This window comes from Vombatus ursinus, unplaced genomic scaffold (assembly GCF_900497805.2).
Source record: "Vombatus ursinus unplaced genomic scaffold, bare-nosed wombat genome assembly UNPS02000580.1, whole genome shotgun sequence".
NCBI lineage: Eukaryota > Metazoa > Chordata > Mammalia > Diprotodontia > Vombatidae > Vombatus > Vombatus ursinus.
In genome coordinates, this window is record NW_020940358.1 from 11,686,101 (window position 1) to 11,710,885 (window position 24,785).

Sequence of the window (24,785 nt, forward strand, 5' to 3'; positions counted from 1 at the left end):
AGTCATCCAGGATCAGTCCTCATTGTCATCTTTGACTTCCTTCAATTCCCTTGTTCCTCAAGAATCAGTCACTAAATCCTATTGATTCACCCTTCTTAAAGCCTCAAACCTCAATCCTTCCTTTCCAGTCCCATTGCCACCACCTTAGTCCAAGCTTTTGTTCCCTTACTCCTATGAGTCTAATAATTGGTCTCCCTACCTCCAGTCTCTCTTCACTGAATCCATTCTGCACATTGCCATCAGATAGATCTTTCTAGAATAATGTTGTCATCACCTCATTTCTGGACTCCAAGGACTCCCCACTACCTATAAGATAAAAACCAAATGCTCTAAACCCTCTATATTGACATTCAAAGCCCTTTACAATCTGAATCCAACTTATCTTTCCACTGCTCCCCAACACGAAGTCTCTATTTCCTCCAGACTGTTCATTGTCCCCAGCATTAACAAGCATAGCAACCTTTCATCTTCACCCCCCATAACTTTCTTACCCCCTGGAGTAACTAGTACACACTAGAAAGGAGAAGAACCAGAACAAAAACAACAACAAACAATAGTTAACATTTACATAGTACTTACTATGTGCTAGCCACCATGGCTAAGCACTTAACAGTTATCTCATTTGATCCTCACAGCAATGCTGTGAGGCAGGTGCTGTCACTATCCATATTTTGCAGATGAGAAAACTGAAGCAAATAGAGGTTAAGTGACTTGCCCAGGGTCACACAGCCAGTGTCTGAGGACAGATTTGTGGAAGAGTTCTATGTACTGTACTACTTAGCTGTCCCTGAGTATGTTAAGTGTAACCAGAACACATTAGCAATTTTATGGGTCAATAATATCGTTAATATGGGCACTCTCTGCAATGGTATGGATCACAGCTCCACCATCCCAGGCTCAGCCTGAGCAGTTCTTGTCCATGCCTTCCTGTAACTCCTCTATAGAAAATCAGCCTAGTGTCCTGGAGGTCTTTAAATATCAAGTTGTTGTTATTGTTGTTGTTATTGTTGTTTTTAATATTCTGTAGGTGCCAGTATAGAATCCAGACCTTCCATTCATTGCCCTTGATTCTCACTATATGGCCAGCTCACCATGTCACCTTGACACAAAATTTAAATATAGGTTCATTTTGCCTGAAATGCTTAGTGTCAAGTCATGAATTCACACACAAACACATGCCATGTATATGTTCTAGCTGTGTCTTTTCCAAAGATCAGAGAAACAGGAAGAGAGTTCCTTGTACTGACCTGGGCAGTAAATTTATCTACTTGAAGCAAAAAAACCTTACTTTTTTTCAAGGAGCTATTTCTTTTTTTTTTCCTTTCATATCAATTTAATCTTTTTGTGACTATTATCTTCCTTCTCCAAGAACAGGAATACAATTTGCTGCCACAGAAATAGCTATCAGTTCAATAGATTCTTCTCATTCACCCTTCTTCCCTTTCATTGGCTGCTGCCCAGAGTGAAATCAGCTATAATGATAAGCCTTCCCCCACCTCTACTGAGAATCTCTGAGAGTAATTCTGAAAAGTGATTTCCATTTGCCCCTCCTCCTTTTTAAAGAGCCCATCACCAAGCTTCAGACTGAATATTGGGGATTCCCAATGTCTTATTACCAGGCTTCTTCAAAATTTTATATTTTTCACTCTGTCCAAATCACTGGCCTTCTTGCAAACTGTGCATTTCCTCAATGAGGAAATCCATAGCTGTGGCTTTATTCAAGCTCTGTTTGTCCCATTATTATTTTAATAGGGAATAACTAAGCATCATCAATTCGAAGCCATGTGAAGGGGATGTGAAAGGACCTACTTCTTTTTATTTCAATTTTTTAGGCATTTCATTGTAATGAGAATAATCATTGCTTTGGCCATGACTTAATCTCCTATTTGGGTGTGCTGCAACGAATATCCCCCCCCACCCAGTAATCCTCTACTTATAGTGTAAGTAAGAGTTGCTCTATCTGTTGGAGTGAACAAAAAGCACAAAAGGATTCAGAAAGTAATAACAAAGATAAATAACTTGGCAATAAAATTTCAGCTCCAGTAATTTTCCATTTATATTTTCCCACTGAATCATGTAGTCCCAAGCAATGCACTTTTAACGTCTGAGCTGCATCATACAAAGTAATTTCATATCTAATACTTCCCAGAGAGCCCCAAATATAACACCCCTTGCACAGCGCACTACAATGCATTCAATGAATTATACAGTCCTCCCCAATAATGGGACTTCCTGTGTGATTTCATAGTCTTTCTAAGGCAATCAATCTCCACATCTTAGAGAAAATGAATTGTCAGTCAACTTTTTTTTTTCAGTAAAGGGGGTTTCAGATGCTATTACTTATCCCACTTATTATTGAAAGCTGGCTGCTGAATGTGGTTTTCCTGTGTGAAACCACTGATGTGTTTGTGAGTCTTCAACGTTGAGATCTTGGTTAGCATAGCATTTTGCCAAGTGCATTAGGTGAGGCTTCGGGGAATGCTAACAATGGAAAGGAAGTGAAAGGTACAGAGAGATGGAGGGGAGGCGGCATCTATCTGCCAGGTTCTTGGTAGCTAGGAGCCATTCTGTTTTTCAAGAAAGCAAGCTCCCTCTCCAGCTAGCTGTGACTCCCCCACCCCCATCTCCCTCCTCCAACCTCATGCAAACAATTTCTATCTGAACCGAAATGAAAACTGCACAATTTCCTCTGAGACAAATCTACCTTAAACCCCTCTTAATACTCTTCCACTCACTAGTGACTGTGGGCTCTTCCAGGGCTCTATGTTAATATAACCGACTATGCAGTGAGCATTGTACTAGGCATGGCTGAGAACTCACTGAATCTTGCTGGGGCAGCAGCCTGGTAAGAAACAGAGAATTCTGCCTCCAGTATATGGGTCACTGAATAAGGCATTTACTCGGTCCCTCTTTCTTTCTGTGGCAGTGAATCCTGAAACAGTCCCTTCTCTCTTCCTGTCATTATCAAGTTCAATAAATGATAACAATATCACAGAATTTAATCATAAGGTTAATGAATAGATCATAGATTTGGAGCTACAAGAGACCTCTGAGCCCATTTGCTCAAATGCCCTCATTTTACTGATGAGGAAACTGAGACCAAAGGAGGCTGTGACTTACCCAAAATCACGCAGATAGCAAAGCATCAGAGTACAGATTTGAAGCCAGATCTCCTGACACCAGGACTGCTTTTCTCTCCACAGTACCAAACTGTGTCCATCTCTGTAAAGTAGGAGGCAATACCATGTGCTGAGAGATGGAGATGGGGTTAGGGGCTTGAGCCTGAATTGCCTTGCTTCCTCATCTGTAATGTGACAAGGTCAGATCAAATGATCTCCAAGTTTCCATCTAGATCTGACATTCTGGGATATGTGTGCCTTCTCTCTTGGCATTTTAGGGAAAGCAGCCTAGCCCTCGCCACTCCAGGACCCATTTGCTTTAAAACATATTCTAGGAATGAGGCACCAAATAAAACATCTTCTCCAGGCTTAGAAGTAGAGTTTCATTATTACCCCCTATATACATTAAGCCACCTCCAGCAACAGGATATTAAATATTCCCAATATGTGATATTAAATATCTGTAATACATAAGTATCAGGAAACATTCTTAAAACTTAGTGCTCAAGGTGGGGGACACTAAGAGTGGCCTGCTCCATATACTATAACACTTAGTTGATATTGATTAGAATTGCTGAACTGCTTTTTTTTTTAATTATTTGTTACAAGGGTAGTAGATGAAAGAGGGAAGCATTTGGAAATAAAGTGATATAAAAAAGGATGTCAACTTATTTAAAATTCTAACTACTCTTTCTGTATTTCTGTCTCCTTAAAAGATGATGAGCTATAAAAGTCTTTCATATCCCCTATGCCTACAATCAAGCCAGCAATCAAAAATAATTTGTTGAGCACTTACTGGGCAACTGAGAGGCAGCGTGGTAAAGTGGGTGGAGTGTTGGCCTTGGCCGGTATCAAGAAGATCTGGGTTCAAATCCCACCTCTGATGTGTACTAATTCCACCATCCTGGGCATGTTCCTTAACCTCTGAATTTCAGTCAAATCTAAGACTTAGTTACTAAGTCATAGACAAGTTTCATTCTCTGCTGGTGGAGAAAGTCCTTCTAGAAAAATCACAGGTCTTTGCTGCCTTGACTGCATGTCCAGCCTTGGTACTGAAGTAAGAGACATGGTCTTGCCCTTAAAGAGCTTGCAATCTACTTGGGGAAAAAACCACCAATACACCTGAAATGGCAGCAATAAATGACCATGTATAATTAAATGCTGATGATTGTGAGGACAGACTGTGATGAAAGGGAAGATTACATTTTACAGAGGAGATGGTGGTATATAAGCTGGGGTTCTGAAGGAGTAGACTTGGAATGGACTGAGAAAAGGAAAGAACATTCCAAGAGGCAAGAATAGCATAAGCCAAGGCATGGAGTTGAGAATAACTATGGCATATAAATGGGTTAGTCCAGAGACTACCCTGGCTAGAGTAGGAGTGTTCCCATTGAGAAGCTGAGGGATGGGATTGGTAATGCAATTCTAAAATAAATGCTCTATGCTCTTCCCCCAGCTCTTCCTATCCCCACCATCTAATTCCTTTTACTTGACTCTCAAGCAGCCTTTTCATAAGTGGTTATTCAGCTGCTTCCCTGATAATAACAACTGGTCATTGCCTCAGGAAGAGGAGGAGAAGAGTGTCCCATTATTAGCCTATGAGTCACTTGGCCCTATCTACCAACATATGCTTGAAAACAGGCTTCAAAGGTAGAGTTTTAATTCTTCCTCAAGTTCCTCTCCCTGAATAGAATCTCATTAATAAAAGACTTGAAATAAATAGGAAAGGACTTGCTGAGATGCGCAAGCTGTCAAAAACTTTTTTTCCCTTTAATAAAAAGGATTTTTCTCAGCAGGAAGACATAATCTTCCCTCAGTTATGGCAAGCTCACAGATTATTGTGAAGGCAGCACCCCATGAGCATGAAGTTCAGGCTGGTATTTACCTACGTGCTGTCATCTTTGTCTTCCTTGGAGAAAAATGCAAATTTGGGGGACACTTTTAAAATATGCCATTAATTACTGAACATTGTCTTGGTCTTTAAAAAGAGAGAGAGAGAGAAGAAAAAACATAATTGGAGACTCCTTTTCAGTCTTGAAAATATTTTGGAAAGAGATGGAGGAAGATGCTGACATTGTTCAATGTACAACTAGATGTCACCATTGGAATCCATTTCTGACAGCTGATGTTAATTCTCTGCACAGCAGAAAGTTTCTGCTTGGAAGCCACAAAGTCGGGCTGTCCTACTTCAGACAGGCCTTGTGTTCTTTACCAAGGTCCATCGGTAATGAACTCAGTTGTGTTTCCAAAGTCTGCCTCATAGCTGCAGAGTCAAATTGACTGTACCAAGCACTGAAAGCCTATCAGGCACCCCTGCTGAAAGAGATGTCAACAATTTTATGCTTACAAGGATACATAGCACATCTATGCATGCTATAATTGATTTTTTAAAATGATTCTGAAAATGACTTAAAAAGTCAAACCTGAAAATTCCCTCAAAAATATGAAGAGTTTTTGTATGTTTGTTTACTGTTCCCCTGTAGTAGGCACTAGAAAGGAAGATAGCATAGAAATGTCCATGGCCCTGGCTTAGGTCTCCTAGGCCTGGATTCAACAAGCTAGAATGATTATAATAAGAAGACTTTTAATAGAGAGAAATATAAAGTCCAGCATTTAGATTCAAAGATCAATTGGCTTTTGATGTATACCAAAATATCCATAACAACACTTTTTTGTGATAGCAAATAACTAGAAATTAATAGCTGGATACCCATCCAGCAGGGAATGGATAACATAATTATGATATGTGAAGGTAATAAAATAATATTGCGGCACAGATATGACAAAAGGGACAATTTTAGAGAACCAAAAATGACCTGCATAAACTGTTGCAGCATGAAGTGAACAGAACCAGGAAAAGAATTTATACAGTAACAGTATTGTAAAGAAAAATAACATTGAAAGACTGAAGAATTCTGAATCCAAACTTCAGAAGACTGATATTGAAGTATGCTATCTACCATCTGATAGAAGGGTGAGGGGCCTGTGATTTAGAATGAGAAACACATTTTGGCATAAAGCAAATATGGAATTGTTTTGTTTGACTATATTTGTTTGCTAAAAGAATTATTTTTTATCATTGAGGATGAAAGAAAAAAGCTAACTATGATGTTTCAAAAGACAAAGAAAATAAAGAGGATTGTTGAAGTATTTTTTTATTGCATAGAAGAGAAAAAGAAGAAGTTCAGGAGCAAAGGCAAACAAACAGAACAGCTTTGAAATTAACATGCTGAATTTATTACATACTTTTTTAAAGCATATGTAATCTTTTTTGGTTCTACTTTGGATGTGTAAATATTCATTTGGATATAAGTGTTAGGTTCAGAATAAAAAATAAAATTTTTGAAGATGAATATAATGGAATGTTGTCACTCTGTAAGAAATAACAAATATGAAGAATGGAGAGAAGTATGGGAATGTATATGAAATGATGCAGAATGAAATAAGAAGTGGGAAAATAATAAACACAACAGAGACAACATAAATGAAAAACTTAGATGCTGTATAATTATAATGAGCAAATTTGACCTTGAAAAAAAGTGGGGGAATTAAAATTGTCCAACCTACAAGAAAAACCACTGAGGTAGAGCTCTGAGTCAATGGTGCTTTATTAAAGGATCCGTGGTCCCCTCTAATGAAGTGGACTTCAGATCTTCCTCATGATCTGAGATGTCCCCTTCTTCCAGAACCTTGTTTTTATAGGGTTTGATACCCAACCATGCAAAAGAGGCATGATAAAATACAGAATCTCATTGGTTGATAGATCTTGCTCTTGAGGGCCAAAAATAACATTTCAGCAGGAGGCTCACAGGTTGGGTGAAGCATGGAGCATCTCCACTGACTAAATGATTAGAAGATAGAAGATGGTCACTTGCTCATGTTGAACAAGAAAGGATGGTCCAGAGGTACAAAAATAAGTTGGGGGACTTTCCAAAGCATCAAGGCATCCCACTCATACTGGGTTTGGACACGGAATTTGAGTAAGACAGGGTGGAGATATCTTTGTCAGCATTCTTGTGGTTGTACAAGTGAACTTTATAACTAAATGAGTGGTGAACATTACATTAAAATTTGAGGCCTACTGTATGATTTATATAAAATATTAACCTAATTAATACTGATTGGAATAGAGTAAGGGTCCAAATGAATTATTTCTCACAGTTAACAAAATACACCCCACCCCAATTTTCTTTGAAGAAGGAGAGGACTATGTCATATCATATATACTGTCAGGCACAGTTTATATGTTGATTGCTTTTTACTGACCTTTTTTTTCTTGTTTATTTTTTATTAAAAGAAATAGCTCACTGGGCAGGGGAGGAGAGAAGTATAAAAACCAATAATTTTTTTATTTAGAAATCAATAGAATGGGATGATAAATCTTAAATGTTCTGTAACCCTTAAAACTATATATATAAATGTCATATTATCACGTACATATATTTTATACATTACATATATACATATATGTGTATTTTTGTATATATGTATATGTATAAAGTTCATATTACAATATGAGGAAAATGTAGTTAGATCACAATTTACATGTTAGAAAGATCTGGGCATTTTAATAGACTGAAAGCTAAATATGAGTTAATTGAAAGTGGCAGCAGGAAAAAAAATAATATAATTTTAGCTTGCATCATGTATAGAGCATGGGAGGTGATAGCATCACTGTATTTTGCTATATCCAAGCAGTTGGTGAAACATAGATACCACACTGGGCTTGGAATCAGAAAGACATGCATTCAAATTTGACTTTGGACATTTCCTAGATAGTGGACCCTAGGAAAGTCATTTAACCTCTGTTTGCCTCAGTTTCCCCAGCTCCAAAATGAGGATAATAATAGCACCTAACTCTCAAGGTTGTTATAAGGATCAAATGAGATAATAATTGTAAAGCACTTAGCACAGTGCCTGACATACAATAGGCTCTATATAAATGTTCATTCCTTCCCTCTTCCCTTTTGTTATTAGACTCCATGTTAAGAACTATGTTCAACTCTGAGTACTGTATTTTGGGAAGGATATTTGCAAGCTAGAGCATATATTGAACAGAGCAACTGGGATGGTGAGGTACCTTACAGGAGAATAAGACCATGCCATATGAATATTGGTAGAAGGAAGTAGGATGTTTAGCTTGAAGAAGAGAAGACTTACAGTCAATATGGGAGATCTGTTCTAGTATTTGAAGGGCTATTATGAAAGAGGAATTCAATTTGCTTTACTCGATTCCAGTGGACAGAACTAGGAAGAATGGGAGAATTTGTGGAGAAGCCTTTTCTGCTAAAAAAAAAATATATATATATATATATGTAAAGATATCCTAACCATTTGGGTTATTCAAGAATAATATAGTCAGGGAGTGCCTCATCACTGGAGGTCTTCAAAGGTAATCTGGATATTGGATGCTGTAAATAAATCCAAGCCTCAAGCAAGAAAAAGTCTGAAGTCAAGCTAAAGTGCATTGAAACAAAAAAAAAGAAAGAAAAAGAAAAATAACCACCACAACAACATATATCTGACAATAAGTTAAGCTGAATATATTCATACAATGCTCATTATAGCAAAGGTAACTACACCCTTTTAAACTTAGTTTATGGTGCATACTCTACCTTGTACTTATTTTTTAACTGTCTTCAGCTCTGGACAGCTCCTAAACCACATTGGGGTTTCCTCATGGCAAATATGTGTTTCTCTGCATTAGATTTGACCAAGTATATTCTATGGTAGCTCAGGAAAGCTTTCTGGTAGTGGGTCTTCCCAACACTTTTTTTTGCCTCCTGATTCACTACCTAGATATGTCTATAGGTTAGTTCCCTACAAAGCAAAATGGCTCAATAGGGCTGTTCCCTCCTGTTATCAGAGGAGTCTTTTCTTATGAAGACATCTCAGCTGCTACATACTCTGTGCTGGCAATTTCAAAGAGCAGAGCATGTTGTACTGGCTTCCCTGCACCCTGCTATAGGTAACGCTCAAGGGATATAGTCATTCTTAATTCTGTAATGTGCAATGTGCTTAGTCCTGTCTCCCTGGGAAAGTGAGATGTGTGTGGCACCCAGTGAAGTATAGCACTTAAGCAATAACATATCATGCTTATGAAGAAAAGGGTTTGGGGGAAGATGAAACAACACAGCACTACTAGTCTCTAGCTGAAAGTAAAAGTGCCTGGGGCTCAGATTACCCTAATAAATTGGGGGATGGGGAGCAAGAAAGAAGAGTGTCTTTGCTCTTGAAAAATAAATTTGGAGAAAGGAAAATTCAAGGAATGTGATTTGATTAGGAAACCTCTGCTAAACCAAAAGGTAGGGCCTGACTCTGATGTTAAAGTGTCTAGTTAATATTGTGCAATTAATTTTGAGTTCAGATTTATCATAAAATCTTTTGATGTTAAATTTATTCTCTTAGGGGGGTCTGAAGCTAATTTTTCATTGAGTCATGTATATTTAAGTAATTGCTCTAATCTAATGAAGCCTCATTGTAACAGAAATAAACCTAATTGCCCCACTTCTTCTAAAACTTTACTGGAACCTTGATCTCATCAAAATGGGCACTGTCATTACCAGCACAGATAATAGCACATCTAAATGATTTATATATGATGGTCTAAATTCTATATCTATATCTATATCTATATAGAGTCTATATGATTCTTGTCTATTTTTTTCCATCAACATCATGAATAATCTTCCAATGAGCAGGGAACCTTCTTCTGATTGTTTTGGTATTTTACCAGTTATATACACCAAAGAGATCAAAGGCAGAGAAAAAGACTTCATATACATTCAAATTTTCATAGCTGCACTATCTCAAGGTAGCAAAGAACTAGAAACAAAGCTGATGCCCATGGATAGAGTAAAGGTTAAACAAATTGAAATACATGAATATAATGGTATGGTATTGTATCATAAGAAATTATGAATATAAAGAATTCAGGGAAGCAAAGTTAGAACAGTATAGGAAGGCATGTATGAATTGATACTGAATGAAGTAAGCAGAATCAGGAAAACAATATATACAATGACTACAAACATGTAAATGGAAAGAATAAAAAGAATAAAACAGAATACTATGTAATTGTAATAAATAATTTCAGTCCTGAGAGTTGAGAAAATTAATTAACCTCTTCTTTGCAGAGGTAGTGGCTATAAGTAAGGAACATTTTTTTTGTGGGGGAGGGGGGTGGCTAGGCAATGGGGTTAAGTGACTTACCCAGAGTCACACAGGTAGTAAGTGTCAAGTGTCTGAGGCCAAATTTGAACTCAGGTTTTTCTGATTCCAGGGCCAAGTGCTCTATCTATTGCACCACCTATCTGCCCCGTAAGTAAAGAATATTGCATACACTGTCAAATTGGATTGATATTCTGGGTGGTTTCGCCTTCCTGATTTTTTTAAATCTTTCTTTGTCCATTCCTTGACAACAACTATGGCTCATTGAGCAGGGGAATAAGAAGGAATGCATTTGGAAATAAAGGTGATATTAAAACAAAAGAGATTAAATTACATATGTATATATACATCTTGGGTCCAGATCATTGTAGATCTATAATGTCTTTCCTAGATATGTATTCTAATCCAATGGGCTGCCTGTGCAATCTGGGTAACATGAATTCTTCATCCACTTTGCTTTTTGAGGGACTGTAGATCTCATTACAGAGGTCCCATAGCATTCACTAGTGTGATAGTATCAATCCCTGAAGCAGGTTCTTTCATCTCACGGGTAACATAGGGAGTCTTTACATAAAAGAAGACAAAGCTACCCTGGGAATCTCATTGGCTCCAGCTTCCTTGATACAGCTTCCTGGCTATTTGGGGTATATAAAAAGTCCCAGGCACATGGAGTCTGGTCCCCTTGAGTCTTTATAAATATGTAAGACTCACATGAGTTGCCATACCCTGATGTCCTACTGACCAGACATATTTCCATATGGAGAAGAGGGAAACCATCTCCAAAGAAGCTAAGTGCCACTGTATTCTTGTTGCATGTCCTTATTGTGTCAGAGCAAAGCAAACCTCTTTTTGTAAATGTTCAATGACATGCAATTGCCTCATTGCACCTCCAAATTGACCCTAAAGTAAGAAAATGTTGACATTAGAATTGCACCTCCAGCAGAGAGCTTTTAATACAGTCAGCTCAATTACAGAAGCCATACTCAAATGGCAGCCTCTCTGACAATAAGGAATTCCTATATAATGGGGAGTGGGGGTGGGCAGGAGAGCCATTCCAACTATGCAAAGTATTTCAGCATGTTTCTGGACACTTTAAATGTCGATGACACTGAAGAATTTGAATTTATTTCTTGAATTAAACTACCTACAGTTTTATTTCCCTGCTGAAATTCACTATTAAGTTATAAATACTCCACACCAAAAATGAACAGGCCAAAGCCATGCTAGAGCTTCTAAACACCATAGCATTGCAATTTCAAACAGTGATACTAGTAAAAAGATAAATATCTGTTTGTTTATTCCTGATACCCCTGACAGTCTTCTCTGTGTGTGTTTTCAATGTTTGTGTAATTTATTGGGGAGGCATTTTTCATAGATAAGTTGATACAAATTATTTGAAAGAAAATATTTTGTTATTACTAGAATCAAAATAAGCAATAACATGGAAAGGGAATACACATTTTAAAAAATGAATACTATGGAGTAAAAGATATGGGAATATAGCCCTTTAAGCACAGCTAGTGAAAGGTAGGTGATTTATGGATAAGCTTGGGATATGACAATACAATTGATAATCTTAAATCCTAAATAAAAGCATCTAAAAGATTTTGAAAATTCATGTCAAGAAGACAGTCATGTAAGATTAGAGAACAGGCTAAGTTAAAAATCTTACCACGATCTTAGGCTGCATTATGAAAGGTCATAGTGTCTGGAATGAGTGAAATCAGAGTACACTGGTACTTCGACCTGGTCAGATTGTGTAGGAAGTATTGCTTTTTGTTCTTTTTACCACATTTTAAGAAGGGCAATGATAAACTGCTATGCATCCAGAAAGTAGCAACTGGAATGGGGCAGGGGGGAGGGCTGGAAAAGAGACATTACAAGAAATAGTTGAAGAACTTTGTAGATATCTGACCTGACAGAGGAAATACAGTAAGAGACACGATAGCTGTCTTTGGGTACTTAAAAGGCATTTTGAGGGACCATGGATCTCATTACAGAGATTATGATAGTATAAACTTCTTCCTGAAGCAGCTTCTTTCCTCCTACCCACAACATAGAAAGATTTTATCTAAAAGAAGACAAAGCTACCCTGGGGACCTCATTGACCTCAGCCTCCCTGATGCAGCTTCCTGTTCATGTAGGGGCATCAAAAGTCCCAGGCACATGTAGTCTTGTCCCTTGGGGACTTCATAAGTCCATAAGACTCACATGAGTCACACATGAAAGAGGAATTACTTATTCTGCTTGACCCAATAGGGTGGAACTAGACACAATAGGTAATTTGGGGGGGGGTTAATTTTTTAATTTTAATTTTTTAATTTTTTTTATGTTTTTATTTCTTTAAGGTAATTGTTTTAAAAGGAAAAAAGAAAGAAACAGAAAAAAGAAAGGAAGGAAGGAAGGAAGGAAGGAAGGAAGGAAGGAAGGAAGGAAGGAAGGAAGGAAGGAAGGAAGGAAGGAAGGAAAGCAGATTGAAGTCTCATGTAAAGAAAGACTTCCAAACAATAAGAGCTCTCCAAAAATGGAATAAGCTTCCCTAGGAAAGTGATGAATTTACCATGTTGCCACGACTAGAAGACATCCAGAAGAGGCTGGATGACCACTTATCGGAAGTACTAAAGATAGGACTCCTACTTGGATACAGCCTGGACTAGATGACCTCTGAGGTATCTTCCTTCTCTGAAATGGTGTGATTCTGTGAAAAATTAGAACCACTAGGAGTCAGAAATAAATCATTCTGGGAGAATCTGTATTAGTTAAATCATCATTGGATTTTCACAACTACATTTATTCATCAGGAATTTTTTTAATGCACAAACAGGAGAAACATAACTCAGAGAACCAAAAATGTAGACTAGGATTTATAAGAGGAAAAAAAGTCAAAGGAATTGGGGATTTTAGTCAAAAGAAAAGGTAACTAAGGCATTGTTTAATGAAAATCTTCAAGAATATAAATGTTTAGGAGAGGTAATTTAGGAACAGCTGTTATTTATGTCCACAGAAGCACAAATAAGGAGAAATTTATTTAAAGCAGAAATAATAATCTTTTATGCTTACATAGTACATTCTACTTAGTTCATAAAGCCCTTCACAACCTGACTCCTTGCCACTTTTTCACACTTTTATATTTTACTCCTCTTCCTATACTCCATGATTCAGCATTTTCCTTGGCTATCTTGCTGCTCCTTGGGCAGAACATTCTATTTCCTGGCTCCACGCCTTTGCATTGGCTGCAGCCCCTGCCTAGAAAGCTCTCCCTCATCACCTCAGACTCCTGGCTTTCCTGTCTTTCTTCAATCAAAATCTACTTTCTGCAGAAAAGTTTCTCAGACTGCTTCTCCCTAGTGCCTTCCCTCTGAGATATTCTCCATTTACACTGAGTAAGTCTTGTAGGTAAATAGTTGTTTACATATTAACCACTCCATTAAACCATGAGCTCCTTGAGAGCAGAAATTCTGTTTTTTCCTGCTTTCTATCCCTAGTGCTTAGCACAGTGCCTGGTAAACAGTAAGCACTATGTAAATGTTAGCTATTATTATTATTAAGATCCTTACGACAACTCGACTACAGGTAGGTAGTACAAGTATTATTTATCTCCATTTTACAGAAGAGTAAAGTACTTGTCAGAGATATTAAGTTATCTTACCCATGTTCTTAAAACTAGTAAGTGTTGGAGCTCTGCTTTCAACTCAACAAAAGGAAAATTGGGAGGTACTGAGTGTGATTACAGGGCATCCTTCAAACCTCCAAGAATATACTAGTAGTTTGTTTAGATATCTTCCTATTTGCATCAAATAATCATATTAGGTCTTTTCCAGTTTTTTTTTTTTACACATATACATATGTAGGTACATAGGTGGCACAGTGAATAGAGCCCTGGGACTGGGGTCCAGAGAACCTGAGTACACATCCAGGCTCAGACACTTATTAGCTGTGTGCCCCTGGGCAAGTTTCTTAACCTCTGTTTTCCTGTTTCCTCATCTGTAAAATGGGGATAATAATAGCTACCACCTCCCAGGGTTGTTGTAAGGATCAAATGAGGTAAGATTTGAAAAATGCTTAGTAGAGTGTCTGACACATAGTTGGTGCTATATAAATACTAGCTATTGTTGGTGGTAGTATGTATTGTATACGTGTATGAGTGTTGTGTGTGTGTGTGTGTGTGTGTGTGTGTGTGTGTGTGTGTGTCTTATGGAGGCAGAGTAGACAGAAAGGAGGAGAGAGAGACATAGAGAGAGAAAGAGAGAGAGAGAGGGAGCACTAGTAATCTAGGAATCAGAAGTCTTTAGGCATAATATATATGTAAATACCAACAGTAATAATAATAATAATAATAGCTAGCATTTATATAATGCCTGCTATGTACCAGCCACTCTATTAAGCATATAGGTATTAGGTATGTGTGTGTGTGTGTGTGTGGGTGGGTGGGTGGGTGTGTGGGTGGGTGTGTTGGGAGGGGGAGAGAGAGAGAGAGAGAGAGACAGAGAGAGAGAGAGAGAGACAGAGCCCTAGTCTAGGAATCAGAAGTCTTTAGGCATAATAATGGAGATAATGATTCCTGCTTTGCTTACCTCTAGGGATATTTTGAAGATTCAGTGAGATGATGGAAAGCACTTCGCAAAGCCCTATGTAAATGATACCTATTGTTCTTTTGCATATGCAAATATATAGACCAACATTTCTGAAGAGGGCTGCAAGCTGCTACTTGGACTTAAGAAATGGTCTAAAAAACATCTTCCAGGATATACATGACCAGAATGGGAGATGGGGTAGTCCTAGCAAAAGGGAGGGATAATTGATGCAAGGCAGTGATCCTTCATTGGCATTGGTAAGATATTAAAAATAACAAAGGGATGCCCCCAGAACAAAGAATGGATCTTATAAGGATGTTTCACAGGAAGCGGGTAAGAATCACATGGGAAAATATACAAAAGGAAAGTTTACAGCAAAAATTTTTGATCCAAGTATGAATAGCCTAGAAAGGCAGGTAAGACATGGGGGGGGGGTGATAGTGGTGATTAATAGTACATAGCATGTTAGCAGTGAAAAGTCAAGATGAACAAGGAGGTTTGTTAGAACTCTGCAACTGAAGAGACATCAGAATTATCTAAAGGTTTGATCCACAGATAAAAATACATTTGCCAAATTTGACACCATTACTTTCTCTTTGTTATTTTTGACTGAACCCCCTGACTTTGTCTCTCCCTTACAGCCCTCATTATAGACCTTGTAATTCTATACAATTTACCCAGCATCTTTAGACATCACCTCCTGCCTCTGGCCCTTTCCAGTCTGTCACCCATCCATAGATTGTAATCTCTTTGAGAGCAGGGACTGTCTTTTGCCTCTTGTTGTATCCCCGCTTCTCAGCTCTGTACCTGGCAGGTAACAAGTGCTTAATAATGCTTACGGACTGACTGACTGACTCTTAGTTCTTGAACTTGTCTTGTTTCTGGAACTTCAGTCCTGCCTTTTATCTGTTGGTGAACTTCTGGGCTGTCAACTCTCTTTCTGCTCTCCTTCTTCTCCCACTTCTCTCTTGCTCCCCAAACTAGAAAGAACCCAGTAAGCACCACAGACCTTGTTCAGTCAAAACATTTAGCTGTCCTTAATTCTGGAGTCACTGTGAAAGTGGGGCTAGGGAGACCTTTTCAGCTACATAAAGGAGATGGTAGGTAGTGAAAGGATTTGGTGTCCTTAGAATAGTCATCTTGGCTCTCTCAAAGATACGTGTAAAGCAAAAGAGGAGTCTAAAAGTCCTGAATTAAAATTTAGGAATAAGTGGAGTTGATAGGAACAGTCCCAAACTCTTAAAGTGCTTCTTAAACTATTTTAGGATCATGTATTATCCAGAACTTGTCACTATCTTTGCCCCCAAACCTTCCCCTGTTCCTAACTTCCCTATTACTATTGAGGGTGGCCCCAACCTCCCAGTAACCCAGGCTCAAAACTTAGGTGTAAGCTCCAACTCCTTATTCCCTCTCACTGTCCATATCCAATCTTTTACCAAGGCCTATAGATTTTACCTTGTAACAGTTTTTCTCATTACCTCTGTAACAATTTCTTTTCTGACACTGCCAATACCCTGAAGCAGGTCCTCATCATCCCAAGCCTGGACTGTTGCAAGAGACTGCTACTTGGTCTGCCTGCCTCAAGCCTCTCCCCATTGCAGTCCACCCTCCACACAGCTATCAAAGTAATCTTCATGAAGCATAATTCTAACCATGTTATCCCCTATTCAATAAACTTAAGTGGCTCCCTAGCTTCTCTACAATCAAATAGAAAATCCTCTGGCATTCAAAACTCATCATAACCTGCTCCCACCACCATCACCTTTTCAGTCTTCTTATACCCCTCCCACTATACTCTGACATCCAGTGACACTGGTCTCTTTTCTGTTCCTTGAAAACTCTATCTCCCAACTCTGAGTATTTTTATTTCTGGTCTCCCATGCTTAGAATGTTTTCTTTCCTCATCTCTGTCTTCTGATTTTTCTGACCTTTGTCAAGTCCCAACTAAAATTCCAACTTTTGTAGGAAGCCTCTTAATTCTTAATTAGAAGCCTCTAATTTGTAGGAAGCCTTCTCTCTATTGATTACTATTTCTAATTTATCCTATTGATCATTTCCCATTTTTCTTGTAAATAGCTTGTTTGTACACGATTGTTTGCACTGTTAGACTGTGAGCTCCTTGAGATCAGGAGCTATTTTGTACCTTTCTTTGCATCCTTAGTGCTAGGCAGAGTGCCTGGCATGTGGTAGGTGCTTAATATGTGTTTATTGACTGATTAGCTGATTGAATTATTCTCTATAGGTTCCATGACTATTAGTCTTGACCCACCCCACTTCCTTCACTATTTCTACTGTGAGTACCTACAGGGACCATATCCTCTCACAGTGCTGTGCTCACAGTAGGATTATAGAAATTTAAAGATGGAAATTTTAGACACTACCTAGTCCAGCTCCCCCTCCCATTTTTCAGAGAAGGAAATTGAGCCTTAGGTAGGTTAAGTGACTTACCCAAGGTTTCAGAACTAGACAGTGGTACAGTCAAGATTCAAACCCAGGTCTTCAGATTCTCAATCCAGCGCTCTCTGTGCTACATCTTGCTACCACCAGGAAATGCTTGTTGATTTGAACTGTTCATTTATTTTTTTAAATATCCTATACCTCCCAAAATGACTGAAATTCTTAAACATGCTAGTGGGGTCCTGGCATCTGTATCCCTAAAAAATGTGGGGCAGAATGGGTTGTCTGTGCTCAAGAATACTGGTATGCAAATGTGACCAGTTAGGTCTCAGAATGTATTAAGGTACAGCAGCTGAATTTAAACTTTGAACATTAGAATCCTTTCTCTGAAATAGCTGTCTCATTCTTGTTGGCTCTAACAGACCAAAGAGTACTGAGCACACTGACAGCTCCCATCAGCCATAATCCATTCTGCAGTGGCTGTTTGCTTGTCAGATTTCCTGTAGCAGTAATTCATACCAGACAACTTATCCAATAGCAGCTTCCTCCAAGAATGTTTCAGGAGAACATGATGAATCTTCACAGCAGTGATATGGACCCAGATGTAGCACATTTGTTCTATGGAAGGTAATCCTTCCTTTCATGGGAAAGTCCACTCAGAGTTGAGATCATGTGGGCTTAAGACATGTAACAGTTCATCAACGGCATCATGAGTTTGTACTTGGATATATTTTGGCAGTTTTGATCAGAGCTGAACTCAGAAGTAACAACACATGGGGCAGACATTTGTCTAAAAGGCCCATAGGTCTTGCAGGCTAGCAACGGACCTTTGCCCAAATTGCATCCTTTAATTTCCCTCTCTCCCACCCCATCTACATTGAAATTCACTTATAACCATCATCTCCAAATATTTTCCTGTTGAAAATTCTATGCATTATTTCAAATAGTCACATTTTTATTCCTAATGTTGTTTTTTCATGTTTGTGAAAAGTCAGGAAATATTATGAATTGGGTCCTCTTATGCAATAGCAAGGATTCATGTTCCAGGTAGAGGTTTACCAATTGATCTCTAAAGTCTTTTCAAATTCTATGATTCTATGATCATAGAATCTGTCCTACACATTCTACTCCACATAGTGATTTTAAAAAATTTTCAAGGAAAAAGTTTTCATAGCTATACTCCCTATAAAACATATTCCAAAACAACTGTGGAAACATAGTTATTCCCTCATTGATTACTGAAGGCAGGAATTCACCTGTTAAAAAAAAAAGTAGCATGACCATTATTGCATCCTCCAAAAGAGAAAAAAAAAAACAAAGCAAGAAGCAACTTATCTGCTTCCTGATTCCCCTATTTGATGGCAAGCTGTTTTGTTTTTGTATTGTTATTTCCAGTGTCTTGGCACATTGTAGTGCTTATAAATCCTCACTGAATTGAATTGTTAAAGGAATTTTAGAACTTATCTATCCCAACCTCCTCATTTCAAAGATTAGGAAATTGAGACTCAGACAGATTACCAATCAATCAAATTGATCAATGAATATTCATTAAGCATCAATATACTATGTGGCAGGCACTATGCTAGGTTAAGCAGATTCAAAGACCCAAGTGAACAGTTCCTTCCTTAAAGGACCTTACAGTCTAGTTATGGGGAGATAATTTAGGCGTAAATTTAGGGCAGCTAGATGTTACAGTGGATAGGGCACTGGGCTTGGAGTCAGGAAGACCTGAAATCAAATTCAGCCTGAGACACTTACTAGTTGTGGGACCATGGGCAAGTCACTTAACTCTGTTTGCCAGCGTTTCATTATCTATAAAGTGATTTGGAGAAGGAAATGGCAAAGCACTCCAGTATCTTTGCCAAGAGAACTCCAAATGGTGTCACAAAGAGTTGGACACAACTGAAAATCAAAATGATTAAACAACAACAAATTTAGGTGTATGAAAAATAGATACAAAGTGATTTGAGAGGGAAAGCAGCAGAGGGATCAAGAAATTTCAAGGTAATGCTGGAGCTCAACTTCGAAGATGTCAAAGAAAAACATTAATACTATACTCTATTTTAAGCACAAGTCTGCCAGAAATAATTTTACTTCACTTTCCATTATTTTATATGCAGGCAATCTCTAGCCTAGAGAGATATCCAAAATGACATAATTTCCCCATGCCCTAAGACAATAATAATAATATTAGTGTAAATGAGGTAACATTTATAGAAATCTTGAAGAACAATCCCAATGTGTAAAGCATGCAATTTTGGGTTAACATTCCAAAATAACAGAATAATAAAAGTCTCCAGCCCACCTCTTTCTGGACCACTGACCTCAAGAATTCAAAGAGCCTCATATCAGAGATGAATATCATGAATCTCTTCTGAATAACAGAAAAGGGCACTTCATTTTGAATGAAATAGAGAGCATTTCCCTTGGGGGGGTTAGAGGCCAATCACTAGTTAGTCCATCAATAAATATTTATTAAATGCCTACTATGTGCCAGGCACCATGTTAAAAAATGGTGATACAAAGAAAAGCAAAAGACAGACCCAGCTCTCAAGGATCTCGTAGTCTAAATGGGGAGACAACATGCAAACAACTACATACAAATAAGCTAATGCAGGATATATTCGAAATGATCAACAGAGATGAGACAATTAAGAGGGATCAAGAAAAGCTTCCTATAGAAGTTGGGATTTTAGCTGACATATGAAGGAAGCCAGAAGGCAGAGACGAGGGAGAGCATTCCATAAAGGACAGCCCATTAAAATGCCTAGAATTGAGAGATTGTGTCTTATTTAAGGAACAGCAAGAAGGCAAGGGTCACCCAATCTTAGAGTACATGGTGTTGTAGAAGGTGTAAGAAGGGAAAGTAGGGGTGGGAGAGAGCAGGTTATAAAGAATTTGATCATGAAGCAGAAGATTTTATATTTGATTTTAAATTTTATTATTTGATCCTGGAGGTTATAGAAAGCCAACTAGAGTTTATTGAGTTGGGGGAAAGAGTGGTGACATGATCAGGCCTGTGTTTTAGGAATACCATTTTGACAGCTAGCTCAGTGAAGGACAGACTGGCTTGGAAACAGCCTTGTGTCAGAGAAACTGCCTAGCAAGGCCATTGTTATAGTAGTCCAGGTATGAGGTAATGATAGCTGCACCATGATGGTGGCAGTGTAAATCAATAGGCCTTGGCATCAGATTGGATATGGAGAGTGAAAGAGGGTGAGGAATCAAGGATGACACCTAGGTTGTGAGCCTGGGTGACTGAGAGGATGATGATCTATCCTCAATAATAATAGGGAAGTTAGAAGAGGGTTTAGAATATAATAATGATCATGAGTTCAGTTTTGGACACTTAGAGTTTAAGATCTCTGTGGGACATCCAGATGAAGATATCCAATAGGCAGTTGGAGATGCAAGGTCAGCAGAGATGGTAGGGCTGTACAAATAGATTTGAGAATCATCAGCATATAGATAAAAATTGAATTCATGAGAGCTGATGAGATTACCAAGTGAAATAGAGGAAGAAGAAAAGAGGGCCAATACGGAGCCCTATAGGACACCCTAGGTTAATGGGCATGACCTGGATGAATATTCAGCAAAGGAGACTGAGAAGGAGCAGTGAGAAAAATAGGAGAGAGAAGTATCACCAAAAAAAAAAAGCTAGAGAGAAAAGAATATCAAGGGTGATTAACAGAGTCAAAAGCTACAGAAAGGTCAAAAAGGATAAGGATTGAGAGAAGGCCATTTTATTTGTCAACTAACAGAGTTTTAGTAATTTTTGAGAGAGCAGTTTCAGTTGAATTATGAGGTCAGCAGCCAGATTGTAGAGAGTAAAGAGAGTAAGAGAAAAGTTATCATTTTTGGGAAACAGAGAAGATATGAAGCAAAAAGAAGACAAGAGGTACTCTTTGTTCAAATTTCAATTTCACCCTTAATCCATGTGCTCAAAGAGGGTCTTTTATTATGGATCTATCACTCACCTTTCTAAGGGGCTTTTCAATAACAGAAAATATCATTTCTTAATACTAACAATTTTACTTTAAAATAAAGGTTTTCAACAGTCTTCCACAATTATAACTAGGGATTCTGAGAAATACAGGTGGGGAAATAGAGCATTACAGTAATAGCAGGCAGCCAGTACAAAGACATAGAGATGAAAATTGAAGCATCAGGGATACAGAATAGCACATAAGCAAGCATGACTGGATTGCAGATTACCTGGGAGTAATGTACATGAACACTGGAAAAGTAGTAAGGGCCCAGGTTATGAAGAGATTTAAATGTCAGGCAGAGGAGTTTATGCCTGATCCAGACATGAAAGGAAGAAACTGGAGTTTAGTGAATAGGGGAATGAAATCCCTGACAGAACTAGAGTTTGAATCCAAGTATTCTAACTACAAGGCTTGTGTTTTTCCCACTACAATATGCCACCTCTTATGACTGGGTAGCACCTCCTATAGGCTGCTTCCCTAACTCACACTCACAATGGTGGGCTGGATTCTGAGAGGGCAGTTGACTACTTCTCTCTTCAGAGTTCTAGGGGGTAGTGGGAGGGTTTGAACACTGTCATTCAAGAACCTCTATCAGGCACAGCTAGGTTGCACAGTGGATAGAGCACTGGCCCTGAATTCAGGAGGACCTGAGTTCAAATGCAGCATCAGACCAAACACTTAACACTTACTAGCTATGTGACCCTGGACAAGTCACTTAACCCCAATTGCCAAAAAAAAAAAAAAGAACCTCTATTCCATGTTCTCCTCAATGATTATCAGACATACATAATTTACTTTTTGAAAGGGTGGTTTTTGTTTGTTTGTTTGTTGTTTGTTTGTTTTATTATTATTATTAAGCAGATATAGCAGGGATAGCTGATTCAAAAACAATCTCACCAAAAGTTTGAGGCACAGTCTCCCACAAATACACACAGAGTCCATGGGGAAAGTAGACTCAAACTTAGAGATTATATGTGGGAAAGGGATAACTTACAGTTCCTTGTTACTGGAAAAGACCTTTTCTCCTTCCATGGAACCCTTAGGAAGTTCTCCTTAGATGAAGTTCTCTGATGGGCTGCAAGGGTTGTTTCCTTTATGGAGTCCTGAAGCTGCATTTCCTTGATGTGTCAGGTTTATCCTCAGCTCCCAACGCAGATGCTTTCAACAACCATTTCTCTTCGTAGGATACTGATCCCAATACCAATGGTAAATCCAAATCTTCTAACTTCTCTAAGATCGAAAGGTCTGGTCAATGATTGGTAAGGAGGAAGAGAGATAATTTGATTTTCCCTTGGTCTTGAATAATTATTAGACTGTCTTGCTGCTGGAATACATCTGTTATAATCACAATTACAAATTAGCTATAATATACATTGGTCCAAAGGTGTGTCTGATTCTTTCAACTAAGTCCAATAGTTCTCTACTTAGTTTCATCTGATTCATTCAGTAGTTAAAATGCTTTCCCTCTTCCCAACTAATTTAAGACTTATTTATATGAAATTTAGATTTCAATTGATCAGTTCAATAGATATGTCTAAGTCATCTATAATTACATTAATTAGAATTATACTTCCCTTACAATTGACAATTTTGAATTAAATGAAAAACCACCTCAAAGTTTCCCGTATATTTTTACCAAGAGCAGCTTTTATTTCCTAGAGGGTTTTAAAAAGGAACAAGGATTATTAGTTAGAATTAGTTTGAAATCTTGTGCGTCTCTGTCATTACTTACTATTCCTGAGATCCAATACACCTAAATACACTATGAATGACATTAGTCATTGTGTGGTTGGAATCCATTTTCTTTCAGATTCAGGATATCTAGGTGTTTAATTTGGTTGTGCTTAACCGAATGGCATCCTTCTCCTGCTGATCTCCAGAAACTGTCATATTCTATTAAATCAACTGCGAAAAAAAGCAGTGTGAGGCAGGTAACCCCACCAAATTCTGGTATCCAAACAATGTGAGGAGCAACCGAACTTTTAGGGAGAGAGGAAATGTCTTACAAGGTTTTTATAGTGAACTAGAGCAAGAAAATGTTATGAACCAGAAAACATTATTAGAAACTGGAAATGTTTTATGCCAGGTTGAAACTGGTTGAATAAAATGCTTAAGAAATGGAGCATTTTATTTGGGTGATATGGAGAGGACCTTTGTCATTATTCTTCATCAGGACTGCATTTTCTACTGCAGGAGAGGAGAAAACCGCCTCTCTTTGAAACTATTCATCTTCTTTCATCTTTAAGATCATGTTTTTCAGCAGTGGTATCTAAACATATCATTACAAAATTTCAGCAAGGAGCTTTTTTTGAAAACTGCAAGCACTGTATTGATTAATCTGTACTTACAAAGTAGAATGAAGCCTCCAACATGGAATATTTTTATCTGGGCAGTTATTACAGATTCATTCCTACACAAGCCAGACATGTTCAGGGTGGTAATGGAACTCAGTCTACTGCTTTACATAGACCTTAGCCTTTGCAGCTTCAGAAGTCATATCTATTTTTACGAGAAGTAGCAAGAGAAAAAAGAAAGAGAACAGGACTTAGAGCCAGAAGACCTGAGTTTGACTCCTACCACTGACACATCCTAGCTATGTGACCATGGGCATTCGTTTGACTTTTCACAGCCTCAGTTTCCTTATCTGCAAAATGTGGTTAATTATACCCATAGTACTTACCATTCAGAGTTCTGTGAGGCTCAGATGAGATAATGCATTTGAAGCACTTTGAAAAACCTTCAGGTGCTATAAAAATGTCAGATATTATTGATTAGCATCATTGCAATAACAAAATGCCTCACCTACAGAAGGCACCTTTAACAAATGTTTATTGAATTGAATTATAATAGATACTTGGAAAATATGCTAAAATTAATATCAATTTATATTTTATTGAGTACTTTTTGTGTGCAAGGCACTGTGCAATGGGATATAATCCCTACCTTCAAAAAGCTCAGCAATCTAGTAGGGAAAACAAAGATTAACTATAGCAAAAAAAAATATTTAACACATTTATGACTCCATTGACATTCCTTAAACATCTTTCCCTGGCAACCACTCACTAATATGTGTATGTATGTATATATGTGTGTATGTATCTATACATATGTGTGTATGTGTATACTCATTTGTACTCTTCCCCTATTAGAATATAAGCTTCTTGGGGGCACATGCTGCTTGATTTTTTTTTATTCATACCACTAGCACTTAGCACAATAGTTGTCACATAGTATAAACACTAAATAAGTGATTTCTCATTCATTCATTTATCTTTAACTAAAGGATAGCCTTCTCTAATGTTTCATTGCAGCAGGGAGTTCACTCTGGGCTCTTGAGACTATGCCAGTGGTGCATAAGGTCTGTCACTAAGCTAGAAAGACTTAGCATATGGACCCAAAGATGGAATATATATTTCACTTCTATTATGTATATAACATATCATATATATAATATTCCATATATATGGTACAGTACAGTATGGATATAGATGTGTGTGTGTGTGTGTGTGTGTGTGTGTGTGTGTGTGTGTGTGTGT